This window comes from Eucyclogobius newberryi, unplaced genomic scaffold (assembly GCF_026437365.1).
Source record: "Eucyclogobius newberryi isolate DKJ021-1_F unplaced genomic scaffold, fEucNew1.0.hap1 SCAF_280, whole genome shotgun sequence".
Taxonomy (NCBI): Eukaryota; Metazoa; Chordata; class Actinopteri; order Gobiiformes; family Gobiidae; genus Eucyclogobius; species Eucyclogobius newberryi.
Window position 1 is genome coordinate 18,658 of NW_027315924.1, and position 17,947 is coordinate 36,604.

General features: G+C 44.9%; 64 non-coding genes across 64 annotated transcripts; all 64 read left to right on the forward strand.

Moving 5' to 3' along the window:
* Positions 1-91: 91 nt before the first annotated feature.
* On the forward strand, positions 92-210 carry LOC140372780 (5S ribosomal RNA). The gene has a single exon (XR_011928792.1). It is a non-coding gene; the product is annotated as a 5S ribosomal RNA (ribosomal RNA).
* A 160-nt stretch (positions 211-370) lies between these two features.
* LOC140372781 (5S ribosomal RNA) lies at positions 371-489 on the forward strand. The gene has a single exon (XR_011928793.1). It is a non-coding gene; the product is annotated as a 5S ribosomal RNA (ribosomal RNA).
* Positions 490-647: 158 nt separating this feature from the next.
* On the forward strand, positions 648-766 carry LOC140372783 (5S ribosomal RNA). The gene has a single exon (XR_011928795.1). It is a non-coding gene; the product is annotated as a 5S ribosomal RNA (ribosomal RNA).
* A 160-nt stretch (positions 767-926) lies between these two features.
* LOC140373006 (5S ribosomal RNA) lies at positions 927-1,045 on the forward strand. The gene has a single exon (XR_011929007.1). It is a non-coding gene; the product is annotated as a 5S ribosomal RNA (ribosomal RNA).
* A 158-nt stretch (positions 1,046-1,203) lies between these two features.
* LOC140372784 (5S ribosomal RNA) lies at positions 1,204-1,322 on the forward strand. Its single transcript, XR_011928796.1, has one exon. It is a non-coding gene; the product is annotated as a 5S ribosomal RNA (ribosomal RNA).
* Positions 1,323-1,481: 159 nt separating this feature from the next.
* Positions 1,482-1,600, forward strand: LOC140372785 (5S ribosomal RNA). The gene has a single exon (XR_011928797.1). It is a non-coding gene; the product is annotated as a 5S ribosomal RNA (ribosomal RNA).
* Positions 1,601-1,759: 159 nt separating this feature from the next.
* On the forward strand, positions 1,760-1,878 carry LOC140372786 (5S ribosomal RNA). The gene has a single exon (XR_011928798.1). It is a non-coding gene; the product is annotated as a 5S ribosomal RNA (ribosomal RNA).
* A 149-nt stretch (positions 1,879-2,027) lies between these two features.
* LOC140372787 (5S ribosomal RNA) lies at positions 2,028-2,146 on the forward strand. The gene has a single exon (XR_011928799.1). It is a non-coding gene; the product is annotated as a 5S ribosomal RNA (ribosomal RNA).
* Positions 2,147-2,295: 149 nt separating this feature from the next.
* LOC140372788 (5S ribosomal RNA) lies at positions 2,296-2,414 on the forward strand. Its single transcript, XR_011928800.1, has one exon. It is a non-coding gene; the product is annotated as a 5S ribosomal RNA (ribosomal RNA).
* A 160-nt stretch (positions 2,415-2,574) lies between these two features.
* LOC140372789 (5S ribosomal RNA) lies at positions 2,575-2,693 on the forward strand. Its single transcript, XR_011928801.1, has one exon. It is a non-coding gene; the product is annotated as a 5S ribosomal RNA (ribosomal RNA).
* A 160-nt stretch (positions 2,694-2,853) lies between these two features.
* On the forward strand, positions 2,854-2,972 carry LOC140373007 (5S ribosomal RNA). Its single transcript, XR_011929008.1, has one exon. It is a non-coding gene; the product is annotated as a 5S ribosomal RNA (ribosomal RNA).
* Positions 2,973-3,130: 158 nt separating this feature from the next.
* Positions 3,131-3,249, forward strand: LOC140372790 (5S ribosomal RNA). The gene has a single exon (XR_011928802.1). It is a non-coding gene; the product is annotated as a 5S ribosomal RNA (ribosomal RNA).
* A 159-nt stretch (positions 3,250-3,408) lies between these two features.
* Positions 3,409-3,527, forward strand: LOC140372791 (5S ribosomal RNA). The gene has a single exon (XR_011928803.1). It is a non-coding gene; the product is annotated as a 5S ribosomal RNA (ribosomal RNA).
* Positions 3,528-3,676: 149 nt separating this feature from the next.
* LOC140372793 (5S ribosomal RNA) lies at positions 3,677-3,795 on the forward strand. The gene has a single exon (XR_011928804.1). It is a non-coding gene; the product is annotated as a 5S ribosomal RNA (ribosomal RNA).
* A 160-nt stretch (positions 3,796-3,955) lies between these two features.
* On the forward strand, positions 3,956-4,074 carry LOC140372795 (5S ribosomal RNA). Its single transcript, XR_011928806.1, has one exon. It is a non-coding gene; the product is annotated as a 5S ribosomal RNA (ribosomal RNA).
* Positions 4,075-4,243: 169 nt separating this feature from the next.
* On the forward strand, positions 4,244-4,362 carry LOC140372796 (5S ribosomal RNA). Its single transcript, XR_011928807.1, has one exon. It is a non-coding gene; the product is annotated as a 5S ribosomal RNA (ribosomal RNA).
* A 169-nt stretch (positions 4,363-4,531) lies between these two features.
* Positions 4,532-4,650, forward strand: LOC140372797 (5S ribosomal RNA). The gene has a single exon (XR_011928808.1). It is a non-coding gene; the product is annotated as a 5S ribosomal RNA (ribosomal RNA).
* A 160-nt stretch (positions 4,651-4,810) lies between these two features.
* LOC140372798 (5S ribosomal RNA) lies at positions 4,811-4,929 on the forward strand. Its single transcript, XR_011928809.1, has one exon. It is a non-coding gene; the product is annotated as a 5S ribosomal RNA (ribosomal RNA).
* Positions 4,930-5,098: 169 nt separating this feature from the next.
* Positions 5,099-5,217, forward strand: LOC140372799 (5S ribosomal RNA). The gene has a single exon (XR_011928810.1). It is a non-coding gene; the product is annotated as a 5S ribosomal RNA (ribosomal RNA).
* A 169-nt stretch (positions 5,218-5,386) lies between these two features.
* Positions 5,387-5,505, forward strand: LOC140372800 (5S ribosomal RNA). The gene has a single exon (XR_011928811.1). It is a non-coding gene; the product is annotated as a 5S ribosomal RNA (ribosomal RNA).
* A 149-nt stretch (positions 5,506-5,654) lies between these two features.
* Positions 5,655-5,773, forward strand: LOC140372801 (5S ribosomal RNA). Its single transcript, XR_011928812.1, has one exon. It is a non-coding gene; the product is annotated as a 5S ribosomal RNA (ribosomal RNA).
* A 159-nt stretch (positions 5,774-5,932) lies between these two features.
* LOC140372802 (5S ribosomal RNA) lies at positions 5,933-6,051 on the forward strand. Its single transcript, XR_011928813.1, has one exon. It is a non-coding gene; the product is annotated as a 5S ribosomal RNA (ribosomal RNA).
* A 158-nt stretch (positions 6,052-6,209) lies between these two features.
* LOC140372803 (5S ribosomal RNA) lies at positions 6,210-6,328 on the forward strand. The gene has a single exon (XR_011928814.1). It is a non-coding gene; the product is annotated as a 5S ribosomal RNA (ribosomal RNA).
* Positions 6,329-6,488: 160 nt separating this feature from the next.
* Positions 6,489-6,607, forward strand: LOC140373008 (5S ribosomal RNA). The gene has a single exon (XR_011929009.1). It is a non-coding gene; the product is annotated as a 5S ribosomal RNA (ribosomal RNA).
* A 158-nt stretch (positions 6,608-6,765) lies between these two features.
* Positions 6,766-6,884, forward strand: LOC140372804 (5S ribosomal RNA). Its single transcript, XR_011928815.1, has one exon. It is a non-coding gene; the product is annotated as a 5S ribosomal RNA (ribosomal RNA).
* Positions 6,885-7,033: 149 nt separating this feature from the next.
* On the forward strand, positions 7,034-7,152 carry LOC140372806 (5S ribosomal RNA). The gene has a single exon (XR_011928817.1). It is a non-coding gene; the product is annotated as a 5S ribosomal RNA (ribosomal RNA).
* Positions 7,153-7,311: 159 nt separating this feature from the next.
* LOC140372977 (5S ribosomal RNA) lies at positions 7,312-7,430 on the forward strand. Its single transcript, XR_011928980.1, has one exon. It is a non-coding gene; the product is annotated as a 5S ribosomal RNA (ribosomal RNA).
* Positions 7,431-7,594: 164 nt separating this feature from the next.
* LOC140372730 (5S ribosomal RNA) lies at positions 7,595-7,713 on the forward strand. Its single transcript, XR_011928744.1, has one exon. It is a non-coding gene; the product is annotated as a 5S ribosomal RNA (ribosomal RNA).
* A 149-nt stretch (positions 7,714-7,862) lies between these two features.
* LOC140372978 (5S ribosomal RNA) lies at positions 7,863-7,981 on the forward strand. Its single transcript, XR_011928981.1, has one exon. It is a non-coding gene; the product is annotated as a 5S ribosomal RNA (ribosomal RNA).
* Positions 7,982-8,145: 164 nt separating this feature from the next.
* On the forward strand, positions 8,146-8,264 carry LOC140372807 (5S ribosomal RNA). The gene has a single exon (XR_011928818.1). It is a non-coding gene; the product is annotated as a 5S ribosomal RNA (ribosomal RNA).
* Positions 8,265-8,428: 164 nt separating this feature from the next.
* On the forward strand, positions 8,429-8,547 carry LOC140372808 (5S ribosomal RNA). The gene has a single exon (XR_011928819.1). It is a non-coding gene; the product is annotated as a 5S ribosomal RNA (ribosomal RNA).
* A 159-nt stretch (positions 8,548-8,706) lies between these two features.
* Positions 8,707-8,825, forward strand: LOC140372809 (5S ribosomal RNA). Its single transcript, XR_011928820.1, has one exon. It is a non-coding gene; the product is annotated as a 5S ribosomal RNA (ribosomal RNA).
* A 159-nt stretch (positions 8,826-8,984) lies between these two features.
* Positions 8,985-9,103, forward strand: LOC140372810 (5S ribosomal RNA). The gene has a single exon (XR_011928821.1). It is a non-coding gene; the product is annotated as a 5S ribosomal RNA (ribosomal RNA).
* A 160-nt stretch (positions 9,104-9,263) lies between these two features.
* Positions 9,264-9,382, forward strand: LOC140372731 (5S ribosomal RNA). Its single transcript, XR_011928745.1, has one exon. It is a non-coding gene; the product is annotated as a 5S ribosomal RNA (ribosomal RNA).
* A 149-nt stretch (positions 9,383-9,531) lies between these two features.
* LOC140372811 (5S ribosomal RNA) lies at positions 9,532-9,650 on the forward strand. Its single transcript, XR_011928822.1, has one exon. It is a non-coding gene; the product is annotated as a 5S ribosomal RNA (ribosomal RNA).
* A 164-nt stretch (positions 9,651-9,814) lies between these two features.
* On the forward strand, positions 9,815-9,933 carry LOC140372722 (5S ribosomal RNA). Its single transcript, XR_011928737.1, has one exon. It is a non-coding gene; the product is annotated as a 5S ribosomal RNA (ribosomal RNA).
* Positions 9,934-10,093: 160 nt separating this feature from the next.
* Positions 10,094-10,212, forward strand: LOC140372995 (5S ribosomal RNA). The gene has a single exon (XR_011928997.1). It is a non-coding gene; the product is annotated as a 5S ribosomal RNA (ribosomal RNA).
* Positions 10,213-10,378: 166 nt separating this feature from the next.
* On the forward strand, positions 10,379-10,497 carry LOC140372732 (5S ribosomal RNA). Its single transcript, XR_011928746.1, has one exon. It is a non-coding gene; the product is annotated as a 5S ribosomal RNA (ribosomal RNA).
* A 149-nt stretch (positions 10,498-10,646) lies between these two features.
* On the forward strand, positions 10,647-10,765 carry LOC140372812 (5S ribosomal RNA). The gene has a single exon (XR_011928823.1). It is a non-coding gene; the product is annotated as a 5S ribosomal RNA (ribosomal RNA).
* Positions 10,766-10,929: 164 nt separating this feature from the next.
* LOC140372813 (5S ribosomal RNA) lies at positions 10,930-11,048 on the forward strand. The gene has a single exon (XR_011928824.1). It is a non-coding gene; the product is annotated as a 5S ribosomal RNA (ribosomal RNA).
* A 165-nt stretch (positions 11,049-11,213) lies between these two features.
* Positions 11,214-11,332, forward strand: LOC140372814 (5S ribosomal RNA). The gene has a single exon (XR_011928825.1). It is a non-coding gene; the product is annotated as a 5S ribosomal RNA (ribosomal RNA).
* A 165-nt stretch (positions 11,333-11,497) lies between these two features.
* LOC140372979 (5S ribosomal RNA) lies at positions 11,498-11,616 on the forward strand. Its single transcript, XR_011928982.1, has one exon. It is a non-coding gene; the product is annotated as a 5S ribosomal RNA (ribosomal RNA).
* A 166-nt stretch (positions 11,617-11,782) lies between these two features.
* LOC140372815 (5S ribosomal RNA) lies at positions 11,783-11,901 on the forward strand. The gene has a single exon (XR_011928826.1). It is a non-coding gene; the product is annotated as a 5S ribosomal RNA (ribosomal RNA).
* Positions 11,902-12,066: 165 nt separating this feature from the next.
* On the forward strand, positions 12,067-12,185 carry LOC140372817 (5S ribosomal RNA). The gene has a single exon (XR_011928828.1). It is a non-coding gene; the product is annotated as a 5S ribosomal RNA (ribosomal RNA).
* A 165-nt stretch (positions 12,186-12,350) lies between these two features.
* On the forward strand, positions 12,351-12,469 carry LOC140372818 (5S ribosomal RNA). The gene has a single exon (XR_011928829.1). It is a non-coding gene; the product is annotated as a 5S ribosomal RNA (ribosomal RNA).
* A 165-nt stretch (positions 12,470-12,634) lies between these two features.
* LOC140372981 (5S ribosomal RNA) lies at positions 12,635-12,753 on the forward strand. Its single transcript, XR_011928984.1, has one exon. It is a non-coding gene; the product is annotated as a 5S ribosomal RNA (ribosomal RNA).
* A 166-nt stretch (positions 12,754-12,919) lies between these two features.
* On the forward strand, positions 12,920-13,038 carry LOC140372819 (5S ribosomal RNA). Its single transcript, XR_011928830.1, has one exon. It is a non-coding gene; the product is annotated as a 5S ribosomal RNA (ribosomal RNA).
* Positions 13,039-13,203: 165 nt separating this feature from the next.
* On the forward strand, positions 13,204-13,322 carry LOC140372820 (5S ribosomal RNA). Its single transcript, XR_011928831.1, has one exon. It is a non-coding gene; the product is annotated as a 5S ribosomal RNA (ribosomal RNA).
* A 166-nt stretch (positions 13,323-13,488) lies between these two features.
* Positions 13,489-13,607, forward strand: LOC140372821 (5S ribosomal RNA). The gene has a single exon (XR_011928832.1). It is a non-coding gene; the product is annotated as a 5S ribosomal RNA (ribosomal RNA).
* Positions 13,608-13,772: 165 nt separating this feature from the next.
* Positions 13,773-13,891, forward strand: LOC140372822 (5S ribosomal RNA). The gene has a single exon (XR_011928833.1). It is a non-coding gene; the product is annotated as a 5S ribosomal RNA (ribosomal RNA).
* Positions 13,892-14,056: 165 nt separating this feature from the next.
* Positions 14,057-14,175, forward strand: LOC140372982 (5S ribosomal RNA). The gene has a single exon (XR_011928985.1). It is a non-coding gene; the product is annotated as a 5S ribosomal RNA (ribosomal RNA).
* A 166-nt stretch (positions 14,176-14,341) lies between these two features.
* Positions 14,342-14,460, forward strand: LOC140372823 (5S ribosomal RNA). The gene has a single exon (XR_011928834.1). It is a non-coding gene; the product is annotated as a 5S ribosomal RNA (ribosomal RNA).
* Positions 14,461-14,625: 165 nt separating this feature from the next.
* LOC140372824 (5S ribosomal RNA) lies at positions 14,626-14,744 on the forward strand. Its single transcript, XR_011928835.1, has one exon. It is a non-coding gene; the product is annotated as a 5S ribosomal RNA (ribosomal RNA).
* A 166-nt stretch (positions 14,745-14,910) lies between these two features.
* LOC140372825 (5S ribosomal RNA) lies at positions 14,911-15,029 on the forward strand. The gene has a single exon (XR_011928836.1). It is a non-coding gene; the product is annotated as a 5S ribosomal RNA (ribosomal RNA).
* A 167-nt stretch (positions 15,030-15,196) lies between these two features.
* LOC140372826 (5S ribosomal RNA) lies at positions 15,197-15,315 on the forward strand. Its single transcript, XR_011928837.1, has one exon. It is a non-coding gene; the product is annotated as a 5S ribosomal RNA (ribosomal RNA).
* A 166-nt stretch (positions 15,316-15,481) lies between these two features.
* LOC140372828 (5S ribosomal RNA) lies at positions 15,482-15,600 on the forward strand. Its single transcript, XR_011928839.1, has one exon. It is a non-coding gene; the product is annotated as a 5S ribosomal RNA (ribosomal RNA).
* Positions 15,601-15,759: 159 nt separating this feature from the next.
* Positions 15,760-15,878, forward strand: LOC140372829 (5S ribosomal RNA). The gene has a single exon (XR_011928840.1). It is a non-coding gene; the product is annotated as a 5S ribosomal RNA (ribosomal RNA).
* A 159-nt stretch (positions 15,879-16,037) lies between these two features.
* LOC140372830 (5S ribosomal RNA) lies at positions 16,038-16,156 on the forward strand. The gene has a single exon (XR_011928841.1). It is a non-coding gene; the product is annotated as a 5S ribosomal RNA (ribosomal RNA).
* A 164-nt stretch (positions 16,157-16,320) lies between these two features.
* On the forward strand, positions 16,321-16,439 carry LOC140372831 (5S ribosomal RNA). The gene has a single exon (XR_011928842.1). It is a non-coding gene; the product is annotated as a 5S ribosomal RNA (ribosomal RNA).
* A 159-nt stretch (positions 16,440-16,598) lies between these two features.
* Positions 16,599-16,717, forward strand: LOC140372832 (5S ribosomal RNA). Its single transcript, XR_011928843.1, has one exon. It is a non-coding gene; the product is annotated as a 5S ribosomal RNA (ribosomal RNA).
* A 159-nt stretch (positions 16,718-16,876) lies between these two features.
* Positions 16,877-16,995, forward strand: LOC140372834 (5S ribosomal RNA). The gene has a single exon (XR_011928845.1). It is a non-coding gene; the product is annotated as a 5S ribosomal RNA (ribosomal RNA).
* A 164-nt stretch (positions 16,996-17,159) lies between these two features.
* On the forward strand, positions 17,160-17,278 carry LOC140372835 (5S ribosomal RNA). Its single transcript, XR_011928846.1, has one exon. It is a non-coding gene; the product is annotated as a 5S ribosomal RNA (ribosomal RNA).
* A 167-nt stretch (positions 17,279-17,445) lies between these two features.
* On the forward strand, positions 17,446-17,564 carry LOC140372836 (5S ribosomal RNA). The gene has a single exon (XR_011928847.1). It is a non-coding gene; the product is annotated as a 5S ribosomal RNA (ribosomal RNA).
* A 167-nt stretch (positions 17,565-17,731) lies between these two features.
* On the forward strand, positions 17,732-17,850 carry LOC140372837 (5S ribosomal RNA). The gene has a single exon (XR_011928848.1). It is a non-coding gene; the product is annotated as a 5S ribosomal RNA (ribosomal RNA).
* Positions 17,851-17,947: the final 97 nt, after the last annotated feature.

Consider the following 17,947-nt stretch of genomic DNA (forward strand, 5'->3'; position numbering starts at 1 on the left):
CCCAATTTTGACCGAGCAAGTGGCGTGAAGGTACTCTTCACGAAAAGACAGTGTTTGATATAAAAAAGGCCGTTTTGACCTGGAACATTTCGCTCACGGCCATACCACCCTGGACCAGCCCGATCTCGTCTGATCTCGGAAGCCAAGCAGGGTTGGGCCTGGTTAGTACTTGGATGGGAGACCGCCTGGGAATACCAGGTGCTGTGAGCATTTTCACACTTTTTCACCTGTCAAAAAAAAAAAAAAAAAGAAGTTTTTCATTGAGATATCCCAATTTTGACCGAGCAAGTGGCGTGAAGGTACTCTTCACGAAAAGACAGTGTTTGATGCAAAAAAAGCCATTTATACGAGTTTTGACCTGGAACATTTCGCTCACGGCCATACCACCCTGGACCAGCCCGATCTCGTCTGATCTCGGAAGCCAAGCAGGGTTGGGCCTGGTTAGTACTTGGATGGGAGACCGCCTGGGAATACCAGGTGCTGTGAGCATTTTCACACTTTTTCACCTGTCAAAAAAAAAAAAAAAAAAAAAAAAAGAAGTTTTTCATTGAGATATCCCAATTTTGACCGAGCAAGTGGCGTGAAGGTACTCTTCACGAAAAGACAGTGTTTGATATAAAAAAGGCCGTTTTGACCTGGAACATTTCGCTCACGGCCATACCACCCTGGACCAGCCCGATCTCGTCTGATCTCGGAAGCCAAGCAGGGTTGGGCCTGGTTAGTACTTGGATGGGAGACCGCCTGGGAATACCAGGTGCTGTGAGCATTTTCACACTTTTTCACCTGTCAAAAAAAAAAAAAAAAGAAGTTTTTCATTGAGATATCCCAATTTTGACCGAGCAAGTGGCGTGAAGGTACTCTTCACGAAAAGACAGTGTTTGATGCAAAAAAAAGCCATTTATACGAGTTTTGACCTGGAACATTTCGCTCACGGCCATACCACCCTGGACCAACCCGATCTCGTCTGATCTCGGAAGCCAAGCAGGGTTGGGCCTGGTTAGTACTTGGATGGGAGACCGCCTGGGAATACCAGGTGCTGTGAGCATTTTCACACTTTTTCACCTGTCAAAAAAAAAAAAAAAAAAAAAAAAAGAAGTTTTTCATTGAGATATCCCAATTTTGACCGAGCAAGTGGCGTGAAGGTACTCTTCACGAAAAGACAGTGTTTGATATAAAAAAGGCCGTTTTGACCTGGAACATTTCGCTCACGGCCATACCACCCTGGACCAGCCCGATCTCGTCTGATCTCGGAAGCCAAGCAGGGTTGGGCCTGGTTAGTACTTGGATGGGAGACCGCCTGGGAATACCAGGTGCTGTGAGCATTTTCACACTTTTTCACCTGTCAAAAAAAAAAAAAAAAGAAGTTTTTCATTGAGATATCCCAATTTTGACCGAGCAAGTGGCGTGAAGGTACTCTTCACGAAAAGACAGTGTTTGATGCAAAAAAAGCAATTTATACGAGTTTTGACCTGGAACATTTCGCTCACGGCCATACCACCCTGGACCAGCCCGATCTCGTCTGATCTCGGAAGCCAAGCAGGGTTGGGCCTGGTTAGTACTTGGATGGGAGACCGCCTGGGAATACCAGGTGCTGTGAGCATTTTCACACTTTTTCACCTGTCAAAAAAAAAAAAAAAAGAAGTTTTTCATTGAGATATCCCAATTTTGACCGAGCAAGTGGCGTGAAGGTACTCTTCACGAAAAGACAGTGTTTGATGCAAAAAAAGCAATTTATACGAGTTTTGACCTGGAACATTTCGCTCACGGCCATACCACCCTGGACCAGCCCGATCTCGTCTGATCTCGGAAGCCAAGCAGGGTTGGGCCTGGTTAGTACTTGGATGGGAGACCGCCTGGGAATACCAGGTGCTGTGAGCATTTTCACACTTTTTCACCTGTCAAAAAAAAAAAAAAAAGAAGTTTTTCATTGAGATATCCCAATTTTGACCGAGCAAGTGGCGTGAAGGTACTCTTCACGAAAAGACAGTGTTTGATATAAAAAAGGCCGTTTTGACCTGGAACATTTCGCTCACGGCCATACCACCCTGGACCAGCCCGATCTCGTCTGATCTCGGAAGCCAAGCAGGGTTGGGCCTGGTTAGTACTTGGATGGGAGACCGCCTGGGAATACCAGGTGCTGTGAGCATTTTCACACTTTTTCACCTGTCAAAAAAAAAAAAAAAAGAAGTTTTTCATTGAGATATCCCAATTTTGACCGAGCAAGTGGCGTGAAGGTACTCTTCACGAAAAGACAGTGTTTGATATAAAAAAGGCCGTTTTGACCTGGAACATTTCGCTCACGGCCATACCACCCTGGACCAGCCCGATCTCGTCTGATCTCGGAAGCCAAGCAGGGTTGGGCCTGGTTAGTACTTGGATGGGAGACCGCCTGGGAATACCAGGTGCTGTGAGCATTTTCACACTTTTTCACCTGTCAAAAAAAAAAAAAAAAAGAAGTTTTTCATTGAGATATCCCAATTTTGACCGAGCAAGTGGCGTGAAGGTACTCTTCACGAAAAGACAGTGTTTGATGCAAAAAAAGCCATTTATACGAGTTTTGACCTGGAACATTTCGCTCACGGCCATACCACCCTGGACCAGCCCGATCTCGTCTGATCTCGGAAGCCAAGCAGGGTTGGGCCTGGTTAGTACTTGGATGGGAGACCGCCTGGGAATACCAGGTGCTGTGAGCATTTTCACACTTTTTCACCTGTCAAAAAAAAAAAAAAAAGAAGTTTTTCATTGAGATATCCCAATTTTGACCGAGCAAGTGGCGTGAAGGTACTCTTCACGAAAAGACAGTGTTTGATGCAAAAAAAAGCCATTTATACGAGTTTTGACCTGGAACATTTCGCTCACGGCCATACCACCCTGGACCAACCCGATCTCGTCTGATCTCGGAAGCCAAGCAGGGTTGGGCCTGGTTAGTACTTGGATGGGAGACCGCCTGGGAATACCAGGTGCTGTGAGCATTTTCACACTTTTTCACCTGTCAAAAAAAAAAAAAAAAAAAAAAAAAGAAGTTTTTCATTGAGATATCCCAATTTTGACCGAGCAAGTGGCGTGAAGGTACTCTTCACGAAAAGACAGTGTTTGATATAAAAAAGGCCGTTTTGACCTGGAACATTTCGCTCACGGCCATACCACCCTGGACCAGCCCGATCTCGTCTGATCTCGGAAGCCAAGCAGGGTTGGGCCTGGTTAGTACTTGGATGGGAGACCGCCTGGGAATACCAGGTGCTGTGAGCATTTTCACACTTTTTCACCTGTCAAAAAAAAAAAAAAAAGAAGTTTTTCATTGAGATATCCCAATTTTGACCGAGCAAGTGGCGTGAAGGTACTCTTCACGAAAAGACAGTGTTTGATGCAAAAAAAGCAATTTATACGAGTTTTGACCTGGAACATTTCGCTCACGGCCATACCACCCTGGACCAGCCCGATCTCGTCTGATCTCGGAAGCCAAGCAGGGTTGGGCCTGGTTAGTACTTGGATGGGAGACCGCCTGGGAATACCAGGTGCTGTGAGCATTTTCACACTTTTTCACCTGTCAAAAAAAAAAAAAAAAGAAGTTTTTCATTGAGATATCCCAATTTTGACCGAGCAAGTGGCGTGAAGGTACTCTTCACGAAAAGACAGTGTTTGATATAAAAAAGGCCGTTTTGACCTGGAACATTTCGCTCACGGCCATACCACCCTGGACCAGCCCGATCTCGTCTGATCTCGGAAGCCAAGCAGGGTTGGGCCTGGTTAGTACTTGGATGGGAGACCGCCTGGGAATACCAGGTGCTGTGAGCATTTTCACACTTTTTCACCTGTCAAAAAAAAAAAAAAAAGAAGTTTTTCATTGAGATATCCCAATTTTGACCGAGCAAGTGGCGTGAAGGTACTCTTCACGAAAAGACAGTGTTTGATGCAAAAAAAAGCCATTTATACGAGTTTTGACCTGGAACATTTCGCTCACGGCCATACCACCCTGGACCAGCCCGATCTCGTCTGATCTCGGAAGCCAAGCAGGGTTGGGCCTGGTTAGTACTTGGATGGGAGACCGCCTGGGAATACCAGGTGCTGTGAGCATTTTCACACTTTTTCACCTGTCAAAAAAAAAAAAAAAAAAAAAAAAAAGAAGTTTTTCATTGAGATATCCCAATTTTGACCGAGCAAGTGGCGTGAAGGTACTCTTCACGAAAAGACAGTGTTTGATGCAAAAAAAGCAATTTATACGAGTTTTGACCTGGAACATTTCGCTCACGGCCATACCACCCTGGACCAGCCCGATCTCGTCTGATCTCGGAAGCCAAGCAGGGTTGGGCCTGGTTAGTACTTGGATGGGAGACCGCCTGGGAATACCAGGTGCTGTGAGCATTTTCACACTTTTTCACCTGTCAAAAAAAAAAAAAAAAAAAAAAAAAAGAAGTTTTTCATTGAGATATCCCAATTTTGACCGAGCAAGTGGCGTGAAGGTACTCTTCACGAAAAGACAGTGTTTGATGCAAAAAAAGCAATTTATACGAGTTTTGACCTGGAACATTTCGCTCACGGCCATACCACCCTGGACCAGCCCGATCTCGTCTGATCTCGGAAGCCAAGCAGGGTTGGGCCTGGTTAGTACTTGGATGGGAGACCGCCTGGGAATACCAGGTGCTGTGAGCATTTTCACACTTTTTCACCTGTCAAAAAAAAAAAAAAAAGAAGTTTTTCATTGAGATATCCCAATTTTGACCGAGCAAGTGGCGTGAAGGTACTCTTCACGAAAAGACAGTGTTTGATGCAAAAAAAAGCCATTTATACGAGTTTTGACCTGGAACATTTCGCTCACGGCCATACCACCCTGGACCAGCCCGATCTCGTCTGATCTCGGAAGCCAAGCAGGGTTGGGCCTGGTTAGTACTTGGATGGGAGACCGCCTGGGAATACCAGGTGCTGTGAGCATTTTCACACTTTTTCACCTGTCAAAAAAAAAAAAAAAAAAAAAAAAAAGAAGTTTTTCATTGAGATATCCCAATTTTGACCGAGCAAGTGGCGTGAAGGTACTCTTCACGAAAAGACAGTGTTTGATGCAAAAAAAGCAATTTATACGAGTTTTGACCTGGAACATTTCGCTCACGGCCATACCACCCTGGACCAGCCCGATCTCGTCTGATCTCGGAAGCCAAGCAGGGTTGGGCCTGGTTAGTACTTGGATGGGAGACCGCCTGGGAATACCAGGTGCTGTGAGCATTTTCACACTTTTTCACCTGTCAAAAAAAAAAAAAAAAAAAAAAAAAAGAAGTTTTTCATTGAGATATCCCAATTTTGACCGAGCAAGTGGCGTGAAGGTACTCTTCACGAAAAGACAGTGTTTGATGCAAAAAAAGCAATTTATACGAGTTTTGACCTGGAACATTTCGCTCACGGCCATACCACCCTGGACCAGCCCGATCTCGTCTGATCTCGGAAGCCAAGCAGGGTTGGGCCTGGTTAGTACTTGGATGGGAGACCGCCTGGGAATACCAGGTGCTGTGAGCATTTTCGCACTTTTTCACCTGTCAAAAAAAAAAAAAAAAGAAGTTTTTCATTGAGATATCCCAATTTTGACCGAGCAAGTGGCGTGAAGGTACTCTTCACGAAAAGACAGTGTTTGATATAAAAAAGGCCGTTTTGACCTGGAACATTTCGCTCACGGCCATACCACCCTGGACCAGCCCGATCTCGTCTGATCTCGGAAGCCAAGCAGGGTTGGGCCTGGTTAGTACTTGGATGGGAGACCGCCTGGGAATACCAGGTGCTGTGAGCATTTTCACACTTTTTCACCTGTCAAAAAAAAAAAAAAAAGAAGTTTTTCATTGAGATATCCCAATTTTGACCGAGCAAGTGGCGTGAAGGTACTCTTCACGAAAAGACAGTGTTTGATGCAAAAAAAGCCATTTATACGAGTTTTGACCTGGAACATTTCGCTCACGGCCATACCACCCTGGACCAGCCCGATCTCGTCTGATCTCGGAAGCCAAGCAGGGTTGGGCCTGGTTAGTACTTGGATGGGAGACCGCCTGGGAATACCAGGTGCTGTGAGCATTTTCACACTTTTTCACCTGTCAAAAAAAAAAAAAAAAAAAAAAAAAGAAGTTTTTCATTGAGATATCCCAATTTTGACCGAGCAAGTGGCGTGAAGGTACTCTTCACGAAAAGACAGTGTTTGATATAAAAAAGGCCGTTTTGACCTGGAACATTTCGCTCACGGCCATACCACCCTGGACCAGCCCGATCTCGTCTGATCTCGGAAGCCAAGCAGGGTTGGGCCTGGTTAGTACTTGGATGGGAGACCGCCTGGGAATACCAGGTGCTGTGAGCATTTTCACACTTTTTCACCTGTCAAAAAAAAAAAAAAAAGAAGTTTTTCATTGAGATATCCCAATTTTGACCGAGCAAGTGGCGTGAAGGTACTCTTCACGAAAAGACAGTGTTTGATGCAAAAAAAAGCCATTTATACGAGTTTTGACCTGGAACATTTCGCTCACGGCCATACCACCCTGGACCAACCCGATCTCGTCTGATCTCGGAAGCCAAGCAGGGTTGGGCCTGGTTAGTACTTGGATGGGAGACCGCCTGGGAATACCAGGTGCTGTGAGCATTTTCACACTTTTTCACCTGTCAAAAAAAAAAAAAAAAAAAAAAAAAGAAGTTTTTCATTGAGATATCCCAATTTTGACCGAGCAAGTGGCGTGAAGGTACTCTTCACGAAAAGACAGTGTTTGATATAAAAAAGGCCGTTTTGACCTGGAACATTTCGCTCACGGCCATACCACCCTGGACCAGCCCGATCTCGTCTGATCTCGGAAGCCAAGCAGGGTTGGGCCTGGTTAGTACTTGGATGGGAGACCGCCTGGGAATACCAGGTGCTGTGAGCATTTTCACACTTTTTCACCTGTCAAAAAAAAAAAAAAAAGAAGTTTTTCATTGAGATATCCCAATTTTGACCGAGCAAGTGGCGTGAAGGTACTCTTCACGAAAAGACAGTGTTTGATATAAAAAAGGCCGTTTTGACCTGGAACATTTCGCTCACGGCCATACCACCCTGGACCAGCCCGATCTCGTCTGATCTCGGAAGCCAAGCAGGGTTGGGCCTGGTTAGTACTTGGATGGGAGACCGCCTGGGAATACCAGGTGCTGTGAGCATTTTCACACTTTTTCACCTGTCAAAAAAAAAAAAAAAAGAAGTTTTTCATTGAGATATCCCAATTTTGACCGAGCAAGTGGCGTGAAGGTACTCTTCACGAAAAGACAGTGTTTGATGCAAAAAAAGCAATTTATACGAGTTTTGACCTGGAACATTTCACTCACGGCCATACCACCCTGGACCAGCCCGATCTCGTCTGATCTCGGAAGCCAAGCAGGGTTGGGCCTGGTTAGTACTTTGATGGGAGACCGCCTGGGAATACCAGGTGCTGTGAGCATTTTCACACTTTTTCACCTGTCAAAAAAAAAAAAAAAAAAAAAGAAGTTTTTCATTGAGATATCCCAATTTTGACCGAGCAAGTGGCGTGAAGGTACTCTTCACGAAAAGACAGTGTTTGATGCAAAAAAAGCCATTTATACGAGTTTTGACCTGGAACATTTCGCTCACGGCCATACCACCCTGGACCAGCCCGATCTCGTCTGATCTCGGAAGCCAAGCAGGGTTGGGCCTGGTTAGTACTTGGATGGGAGACCGCCTGGGAATACCAGGTGCTGTGAGCTTTTTCACCTGTCAAAAAAAAAAAAAAAAGAAGTTTTTCATTGAGATATCCCAATTTTGACCGAGCAAGTGGCGTGAAGGTACTCTTCACGAAAAGACAGTGTTTGATGCAAAAAAAGCAATTTATACGAGTTTTGACCTGGAACATTTCACTCACGGCCATACCACCCTGGACCAGCCCGATCTCGTCTGATCTCGGAAGCCAAGCAGGGTTGGGCCTGGTTAGTACTTTGATGGGAGACCGCCTGGGAATACCAGGTGCTGTGAGCATTTTCACACTTTTTCACCTGTCAAAAAAAAAAAAAAAAAAAAAGAAGTTTTTCATTGAGATATCCCAATTTTGACCGAGCAAGTGGCGTGAAGGTACTCTTCACGAAAAGACAGTGTTTGATGCAAAAAAAGCCATTTATACGAGTTTTGACCTGGAACATTTCGCTCACGGCCATACCACCCTGGACCAGCCCGATCTCGTCTGATCTCGGAAGCCAAGCAGGGTTGGGCCTGGTTAGTACTTGGATGGGAGACCGCCTGGGAATACCAGGTGCTGTGAGCATTTTCACACTTTTTCACCTGTCAAAAAAAAAAAAAAAAAAAAAGAAGTTTTTCATTGAGATATCCCAATTTTGACCGAGCAAGTGGCGTGAAGGTACTCTTCACGAAAAGACAGTGTTTGATGCAAAAAAAGCCATTTATACGAGTTTTGACCTGGAACATTTCGCTCACGGCCATACCACCCTGGACCAGCCCGATCTCGTCTGATCTCGGAAGCCAAGCAGGGTTGGGCCTGGTTAGTACTTGGATGGGAGACCGCCTGGGAATACCAGGTGCTGTGAGCATTTTCACACTTTTTCACCTGTAAAAAAAAAAAAAAAAAGAAGTTTTTCATTGAGATATCCCAATTTTGACCGAGCAAGTGGCGTGAAGGTACTCTTCACGAAAAGACAGTGTTTGATGCAAAAAAAGCAATTTATACGAGTTTTGACCTGGAACATTTCGCTCACGGCCATACCACCCTGGACCAGCCCGATCTCGTCTGATCTCGGAAGCCAAGCAGGGTTGGGCCTGGTTAGTACTTGGATGGGAGACCGCCTGGGAATACCAGGTGCTGTGAGCATTTTCACACTTTTTCACCTGTAAAAAAAAAAAAAAAAAGAAGTTTTTCATTGAGATATCCCAATTTTGACCGAGCAAGTGGCGTGAAGGTACTCTTCACGAAAAGACAGTGTTTGATGCAAAAAAAGCCATTTATACGAGTTTTGACCTGGAACATTTCGCTCACGGCCATACCACCCTGGACCAGCCCGATCTCGTCTGATCTCGGAAGCCAAGCAGGGTTGGGCCTGGTTAGTACTTGGATGGGAGACCGCCTGGGAATACCAGGTGCTGTGAGCATTTTCACACTTTTTTCACCTGTAAAAAAAAAAAAAAAAAGAAGTTTTTCATTGAGATATCCCAATTTTGACCGAGCAAGTGGCGTGAAGGTACTCTTCACGAAAAGACAGTGTTTGATGCAAAAAAAGCCATTTATACGAGTTTTGACCTGGAACATTTCGCTCACGGCCATACCACCCTGGACCAGCCCGATCTCGTCTGATCTCGGAAGCCAAGCAGGGTTGGGCCTGGTTAGTACTTGGATGGGAGACCGCCTGGGAATACCAGGTGCTGTGAGCTTTTTCACCTGTCAAAAAAAAAAAAAAAAGAAGTTTTTCATTGAGATATCCCAATTTTGACCGAGCAAGTGGCGTGAAGGTACTCTTCACGAAAAGACAGTGTTTGATGCAAAAAAAGCCATTTATACGAGTTTTGACCTGGAACATTTCGCTCACGGCCATACCACCCTGGACCAGCCCGATCTCGTCTGATCTCGGAAGCCAAGCAGGGTTGGGCCTGGTTAGTACTTGGATGGGAGACCGCCTGGGAATACCAGGTGCTGTGAGCATTTTCACACTTTTTCACCTGTCAAAAAAAAAAAAAAAAAAAAAGAAGTTTTTCATTGAGATATCCCAATTTTGACCGAGCAAGTGGCGTGAAGGTACTCTTCACGAAAAGACAGTGTTTGATGCAAAAAAAGCCATTTATACGAGTTTTGACCTGGAACATTTCGCTCACGGCCATACCACCCTGGACCAGCCCGATCTCATCTGATCTCGGAAGCCAAGCAGGGTTGGGCCTGGTTAGTACTTGGATGGGAGACCGCCTGGGAATACCAGGTGCTGTGAGCATTTTCACACTTTTTTCACCTGTAAAAAAAAAAAAAAAAAGAAGTTTTTCATTGAGATATCCCAATTTTGACCGAGCAAGTGGCGTGAAGGTACTCTTCACGAAAAGACAGTGTTTGATGCAAAAAAAGCCATTTATACGAGTTTTGACCTGGAACATTTCGCTCACGGCCATACCACCCTGGACCAGCCCGATCTCGTCTGGTCTTGGAAGCCAAGCAGGGTTGGGCCTGGTTAGTACTTGGATGGGAGACCGCCTGGGAATACCAGGTGCTGTGAGCATTTTCACACTTTTTCACCTGTCAAAAAAAAAAAAAAAAAAAAAAAGAAGTTTTTCATTGAGATATCCCAATTTTGACCGAGCAAGTGGCGTGAAGGTACTCTTCACGAAAAGACAGTGTTTGATGCAAAAAAAGCCATTTATACGAGTTTTGACCTGGAACATTTCGCTCACGGCCATACCACCCTGGACCAGCCCGATCTCGTCTGATCTCGGAAGCCAAGCAGGGTTGGGCCTGGTTAGTACTTGGATGGGAGACCGCCTGGGAATACCAGGTGCTGTGAGCTTTTTCACCTGTCAAAAAAAAAAAAAAAAGAAGTTTTTCATTGAGATATCCCAATTTTGACCGAGCAAGTGGCGTGAAGGTACTCTTCACGAAAAGACAGTGTTTGATGCAAAAAAAGCCATTTATACGAGTTTTGACCTGGAACATTTCGCTCACGGCCATACCACCCTGGACCAGCCCGATCTCGTCTGATCTCGGAAGCCAAGCAGGGTTGGGCCTGGTTAGTACTTGGATGGGAGACCGCCTGGGAATACCAGGTGCTGTGAGCATTTTCACACTTTTTCACCTGTCAAAAAAAAAAAAAAAAAAAAAGAAGTTTTTCATTGAGATATCCCAATTTTGACCGAGCAAGTGGCGTGAAGGTACTCTTCACGAAAAGACAGTGTTTGATGCAAAAAAAGCCATTTATACGAGTTTTGACCTGGAACATTTTGCTCACGGCCATACCACCCTGGACCAGCCCGATCTCGTCTGATCTCGGAAGCCAAGCAGGGTTGGGCCTGGTTAGTACTTGGATGGGAGACCGCCTGGGAATACCAGGTGCTGTGAGCATTTTCACACTTTTTCACCTGTCAAAAAAAAAAAAAAAAAAAAAAGAAGTTTTTCATTGAGATATCCCAATTTTGACCGAGCAAGTGGCGTGAAGGTACTCTTCACGAAAAGACAGTGTTTGATGCAAAAAAAGCCATTTATACGAGTTTTGACCTGGAACATTTTGCTCACGGCCATACCACCCTGGACCAGCCCGATCTCGTCTGATCTCGGAAGCCAAGCAGGGTTGGGCCTGGTTAGTACTTGGATGGGAGACCGCCTGGGAATACCAGGTGCTGTGAGCATTTTCACACTTTTTCACCTGTCAAAAAAAAAAAAAAAAAAAAAAGAAGTTTTTCATTGAGATATCCCAATTTTGACCGAGCAAGTGGCGTGAAGGTACTCTTCACGAAAAGACAGTGTTTGATGCAAAAAAAGCAATTTATACGAGTTTTGACCTGGAACATTTCACTCACGGCCATACCACCCTGGACCAGCCCGATCTCGTCTGATCTCGGAAGCCAAGCAGGGTTGGGCCTGGTTAGTACTTTGATGGGAGACCGCCTGGGAATACCAGGTGCTGTGAGCATTTTCACACTTTTTCACCTGTCAAAAAAAAAAAAAAAAAAAAAAAGAAGTTTTTCATTGAGATATCCCAATTTTGACCGAGCAAGTGGCGTGAAGGTACTCTTCACGAAAAGACAGTGTTTGATGCAAAAAAAGCCATTTATACGAGTTTTGACCTGGAACATTTCGCTCACGGCCATACCACCCTGGACCAGCCCGATCTCGTCTGATCTCGGAAGCCAAGCAGGGTTGGGCCTGGTTAGTACTTGGATGGGAGACCGCCTGGGAATACCAGGTGCTGTGAGCATTTTCACACTTTTTCACCTGTCAAAAAAAAAAAAAAAAAAAAAAGAAGTTTTTCATTGAGATATCCCAATTTTGACCGAGCAAGTGGCGTGAAGGTACTCTTCACGAAAAGACAGTGTTTGATGCAAAAAAAGCCATTTATACGAGTTTTGACCTGGAACATTTCGCTCACGGCCATACCACCCTGGACCAGCCCGATCTCGTCTGATCTCGGAAGCCAAGCAGGGTTGGGCCTGGTTAGTACTTGGATGGGAGACCGCCTGGGAATACCAGGTGCTGTGAGCATTTTCACACTTTTTCACCTGTCAAAAAAAAAAAAAAAAAAAAAAGAAGTTTTTCATTGAGATATCCCAATTTTGACCGAGCAAGTGGCGTGAAGGTACTCTTCACGAAAAGACAGTGTTTGATGCAAAAAAAGCCATTTATACGAGTTTTGACCTGGAACATTTCGCTCACGGCCATACCACCCTGGACCAGCCCGATCTCGTCTGATCTCGGAAGCCAAGCAGGGTTGGGCCTGGTTAGTACTTGGATGGGAGACCGCCTGGGAATACCAGGTGCTGTGAGCATTTTCACACTTTTTCACCTGTCAAAAAAAAAAAAAAAAAAAAAAGAAGTTTTTCATTGAGATATCCCAATTTTGACCGAGCAAGTGGCGTGAAGGTACTCTTCACGAAAAGACAGTGTTTGATGCAAAAAAAGCAATTTATACGAGTTTTGACCTGGAACATTTCACTCACGGCCATACCACCCTGGACCAGCCCGATCTCGTCTGATCTCGGAAGCCAAGCAGGGTTGGGCCTGGTTAGTACTTTGATGGGAGACCGCCTGGGAATACCAGGTGCTGTGAGCATTTTCACACTTTTTCACCTGTCAAAAAAAAAAAAAAAAAAAAAAAGAAGTTTTTCATTGAGATATCCCAATTTTGACCGAGCAAGTGGCGTGAAGGTACTCTTCACGAAAAGACAGTGTTTGATGCAAAAAAAGCCATTTATACGAGTTTTGACCTGGAACATTTCGCTCACGGCCATACCACCCTGGACCAGCCCGATCTCGTCTGATCTCGGAAGCCAAGCAGGGTTGGGCCTGGTTAGTACTTGGATGGGAGACCGCCTGGGAATACCAGGTGCTGTGAGCATTTTCACACTTTTTCACCTGTCAAAAAAAAAAAAAAAAAAAAAAGAAGTTTTTCATTGAGATATCCCAATTTTGACCGAGCAAGTGGCGTGAAGGTACTCTTCACGAAAAGACAGTGTTTGATGCAAAAAAAGCCATTTATACGAGTTTTGACCTGGAACATTTCGCTCACGGCCATACCACCCTGGACCAGCCCGATCTCGTCTGATCTCGGAAGCCAAGCAGGGTTGGGCCTGGTTAGTACTTGGATGGGAGACCGCCTGGGAATACCAGGTGCTGTGAGCATTTTCACACTTTTTCACCTGTCAAAAAAAAAAAAAAAAAAAAAAAGAAGTTTTTCATTGAGATATCCCAATTTTGACCGAGCAAGTGGCGTGAAGGTACTCTTCACGAAAAGACAGTGTTTGATGCAAAAAAAGCCATTTATACGAGTTTTGACCTGGAACATTTCGCTCACGGCCATACCACCCTGGACCAGCCCGATCTCGTCTGATCTCGGAAGCCAAGCAGGGTTGGGCCTGGTTAGTACTTGGATGGGAGACCGCCTGGGAATACCAGGTGCTGTGAGCATTTTCACACTTTTTCACCTGTCAAAAAAAAAAAAAAAAAAAAAAGAAGTTTTTCATTGAGATATCCCAATTTTGACCGAGCAAGTGGCGTGAAGGTACTCTTCACGAAAAGACAGTGTTTGATGCAAAAAAAGCCATTTATACGAGTTTTGACCTGGAACATTTCGCTCACGGCCATACCACCCTGGACCAGCCCGATCTCGTCTGATCTCGGAAGCCAAGCAGGGTTGGGCCTGGTTAGTACTTGGATGGGAGACCGCCTGGGAATACCAGGTGCTGTGAGCATTTTCACACTTTTTCACCTGTCAAAAAAAAAAAAAAAAAAAAAAGAAGTTTTTCATTGAGATATCCCAATTTTGACCGAGCAAGTGGCGTGAAGGTACTCTTCACGAAAAGACAGTGTTTGATGCAAAAAAAGCAATTTATACGAGTTTTGACCTGGAACATTTCACTCACGGCCATACCACCCTGGACCAGCCCGATCTCGTCTGATCTCGGAAGCCAAGCAGGGTTGGGCCTGGTTAGTACTTTGATGGGAGACCGCCTGGGAATACCAGGTGCTGTGAGCATTTTCACACTTTTTCACCTGTCAAAAAAAAAAAAAAAAAAAAAAAGAAGTTTTTCATTGAGATATCCCAATTTTGACCGAGCAAGTGGCGTGAAGGTACTCTTCACGAAAAGACAGTGTTTGATGCAAAAAAAGCCATTTATACGAGTTTTGACCTGGAACATTTCGCTCACGGCCATACCACCCTGGACCAGCCCGATCTCGTCTGATCTCGGAAGCCAAGCAGGGTTGGGCCTGGTTAGTACTTGGATGGGAGACCGCCTGGGAATACCAGGTGCTGTGAGCATTTTCACACTTTTTCACCTGTCAAAAAAAAAAAAAAAAAAAAAAGAAGTTTTTCATTGAGATATCCCAATTTTGACCGAGCAAGTGGCGTGAAGGTACTCTTCACGAAAAGACAGTGTTTGATGCAAAAAAAGCCATTTATACGAGTTTTGACCTGGAACATTTCGCTCACGGCCATACCACCCTGGACCAGCCCGATCTCGTCTGATCTCGGAAGCCAAGCAGGGTTGGGCCTGGTTAGTACTTGGATGGGAGACCGCCTGGGAATACCAGGTGCTGTGAGCATTTTCACACTTTTTCACCTGTCAAAAAAAAAAAAAAAAAAAAAAAGAAGTTTTTCATTGAGATATCCCAATTTTGACCGAGCAAGTGGCGTGAAGGTACTCTTCACGAAAAGACAGTGTTTGATGCAAAAAAAGCCATTTATACGAGTTTTGACCTGGAACATTTCGCTCACGGCCATACCACCCTGGACCAGCCCGATCTCGTCTGATCTCGGAAGCCAAGCAGGGTTGGGCCTGGTTAGTACTTGGATGGGAGACCGCCTGGGAATACCAGGTGCTGTGAGCATTTTCACACTTTTTCACCTGTCAAAAAAAAAAAAAAAAAAAAAAAAGAAGTTTTTCATTGAGATATCCCAATTTTGACCGAGCAAGTGGCGTGAAGGTACTCTTCACGAAAAGACAGTGTTTGATGCAAAAAAAGCCATTTATACGAGTTTTGACCTGGAACATTTCGCTCACGGCCATACCACCCTGGACCAGCCCGATCTCGTCTGATCTCGGAAGCCAAGCAGGGTTGGGCCTGGTTAGTACTTGGATGGGAGACCGCCTGGGAATACCAGGTGCTGTGAGCATTTTCACACTTTTTCACCTGTCAAAAAAAAAAAAAAAAAAAAAAAGAAGTTTTTCATTGAGATATCCCAATTTTGACCGAGCAAGTGGCGTGAAGGTACTCTTCACGAAAAGACAGTGTTTGATGCAAAAAAAGCCATTTATACGAGTTTTGACCTGGAACATTTCGCTCACGGCCATACCACCCTGGACCAGCCCGATCTCGTCTGATCTCGGAAGCCAAGCAGGGTTGGGCCTGGTTAGTACTTGGATGGGAGACCGCCTGGGAATACCAGGTGCTGTGAGCATTTTCACACTTTTTCACCTGTAAAAAAAAAAAAAAAAAGAAGTTTTTCATTGAGATATCCCAATTTTGACCGAGCAAGTGGCGTGAAGGTACTCTTCACGAAAAGACAGTGTTTGATGCAAAAAAAGCAATTTATACGAGTTTTGACCTGGAACATTTCGCTCACGGCCATACCACCCTGGACCAGCCCGATCTCGTCTGATCTCGGAAGCCAAGCAGGGTTGGGCCTGGTTAGTACTTGGATGGGAGACCGCCTGGGAATACCAGGTGCTGTGAGCATTTTCACACTTTTTCACCTGTAAAAAAAAAAAAAAAAAGAAGTTTTTCATTGAGATATCCCAATTTTGACCGAGCAAGTGGCGTGAAGGTACTCTTCACGAAAAGACAGTGTTTGATGCAAAAAAAGCCATTTATACGAGTTTTGACCTGGAACATTTCGCTCACGGCCATACCACCCTGGACCAGCCCGATCTCGTCTGATCTCGGAAGCCAAGCAGGGTTGGGCCTGGTTAGTACTTGGATGGGAGACCGCCTGGGAATACCAGGTGCTGTGAGCATTTTCACACTTTTTCACCTGTCAAAAAAAAAAAAAAAAAAAAAGAAGTTTTTCATTGAGATATCCCAATTTTGACCGAGCAAGTGGCGTGAAGGTACTCTTCACGAAAAGACAGTGTTTGATGCAAAAAAAGCCATTTATACGAGTTTTGACCTGGAACATTTCGCTCACGGCCATACCACCCTGGACCAGCCCGATCTCGTCTGATCTCGGAAGCCAAGCAGGGTTGGGCCTGGTTAGTACTTGGATGGGAGACCGCCTGGGAATACCAGGTGCTGTGAGCATTTTCACACTTTTTCACCTGTAAAAAAAAAAAAAAAAAGAAGTTTTTCATTGAGATATCCCAATTTTGACCGAGCAAGTGGCGTGAAGGTACTCTTCACGAAAAGACAGTGTTTGATGCAAAAAAAGCAATTTATACGAGTTTTGACCTGGAACATTTCGCTCACGGCCATACCACCCTGGACCAGCCCGATCTCGTCTGATCTCGGAAGCCAAGCAGGGTTGGGCCTGGTTAGTACTTGGATGGGAGACCGCCTGGGAATACCAGGTGCTGTGAGCATTTTCACACTTTTTCACCTGTAAAAAAAAAAAAAAAAAGAAGTTTTTCATTGAGATATCCCAATTTTGACCGAGCAAGTGGCGTGAAGGTACTCTTCACGAAAAGACAGTGTTTGATGCAAAAAAAGCCATTTATACGAGTTTTGACCTGGAACATTTCGCTCACGGCCATACCACCCTGGACCAGCCCGATCTCGTCTGATCTCGGAAGCCAAGCAGGGTTGGGCCTGGTTAGTACTTGGATGGGAGACCGCCTGGGAATACCAGGTGCTGTGAGCATTTTCACACTTTTTCACCTGTCAAAAAAAAAAAAAAAAAAAAAGAAGTTTTTCATTGAGATATCCCAATTTTGACCGAGCAAGTGGCGTGAAGGTACTCTTCACGAAAAGACAGTGTTTGATGCAAAAAAAGCCATTTATACGAGTTTTGACCTGGAACATTTCGCTCACGGCCATACCACCCTGGACCAGCCCGATCTCGTCTGATCTCGGAAGCCAAGCAGGGTTGGGCCTGGTTAGTACTTGGATGGGAGACCGCCTGGGAATACCAGGTGCTGTGAGCATTTTCACACTTTTTCACCTGTCAAAAAAAAAAAAAAAAAAAAAAAAGAAGTTTTTCATTGAGATATCCCAATTTTGACCGAGCAAGTGGCGTGAAGGTACTCTTCACGAAAAGACAGTGTTTGATGCAAAAAAAGCCATTTATACGAGTTTTGACCTGGAACATTTCGCTCACGGCCATACCACCCTGGACCAGCCCGATCTCGTCTGATCTCGGAAGCCAAGCAGGGTTGGGCCTGGTTAGTACTTGGATGGGAGACCGCCTGGGAATACCAGGTGCTGTGAGCATTTTCACACTTTTTCACCTGTCAAAAAAAAAAAAAAAAAAAAAAAAGAAGTTTTTCATTGAGATATCCCAATTTTGACCGAGCAAGTGGCGTGAAGGTACTCTTCACGAAAAGACAGTGTTTGATGCAAAAAAAGCCATTTATACGAGTTTTGACCTGGAACATTTCGCTCACGGCCATACCACCCTGGACCAGCCCGATCTCGTCTGATCTCGGAAGCCAAGCAGGGTTGGGCCTGGTTAGTACTTGGATGGGAGACCGCCTGGGAATACCAGGTGCTGTGAGCATTTTCACACTTTTTCACCTGTCAAAAAAAAAAAAAAAAAAAAAAAGAAGTTTTTCATTGAGATATCCCAATTTTGACCGAGCAAGTGGCGTGAAGGT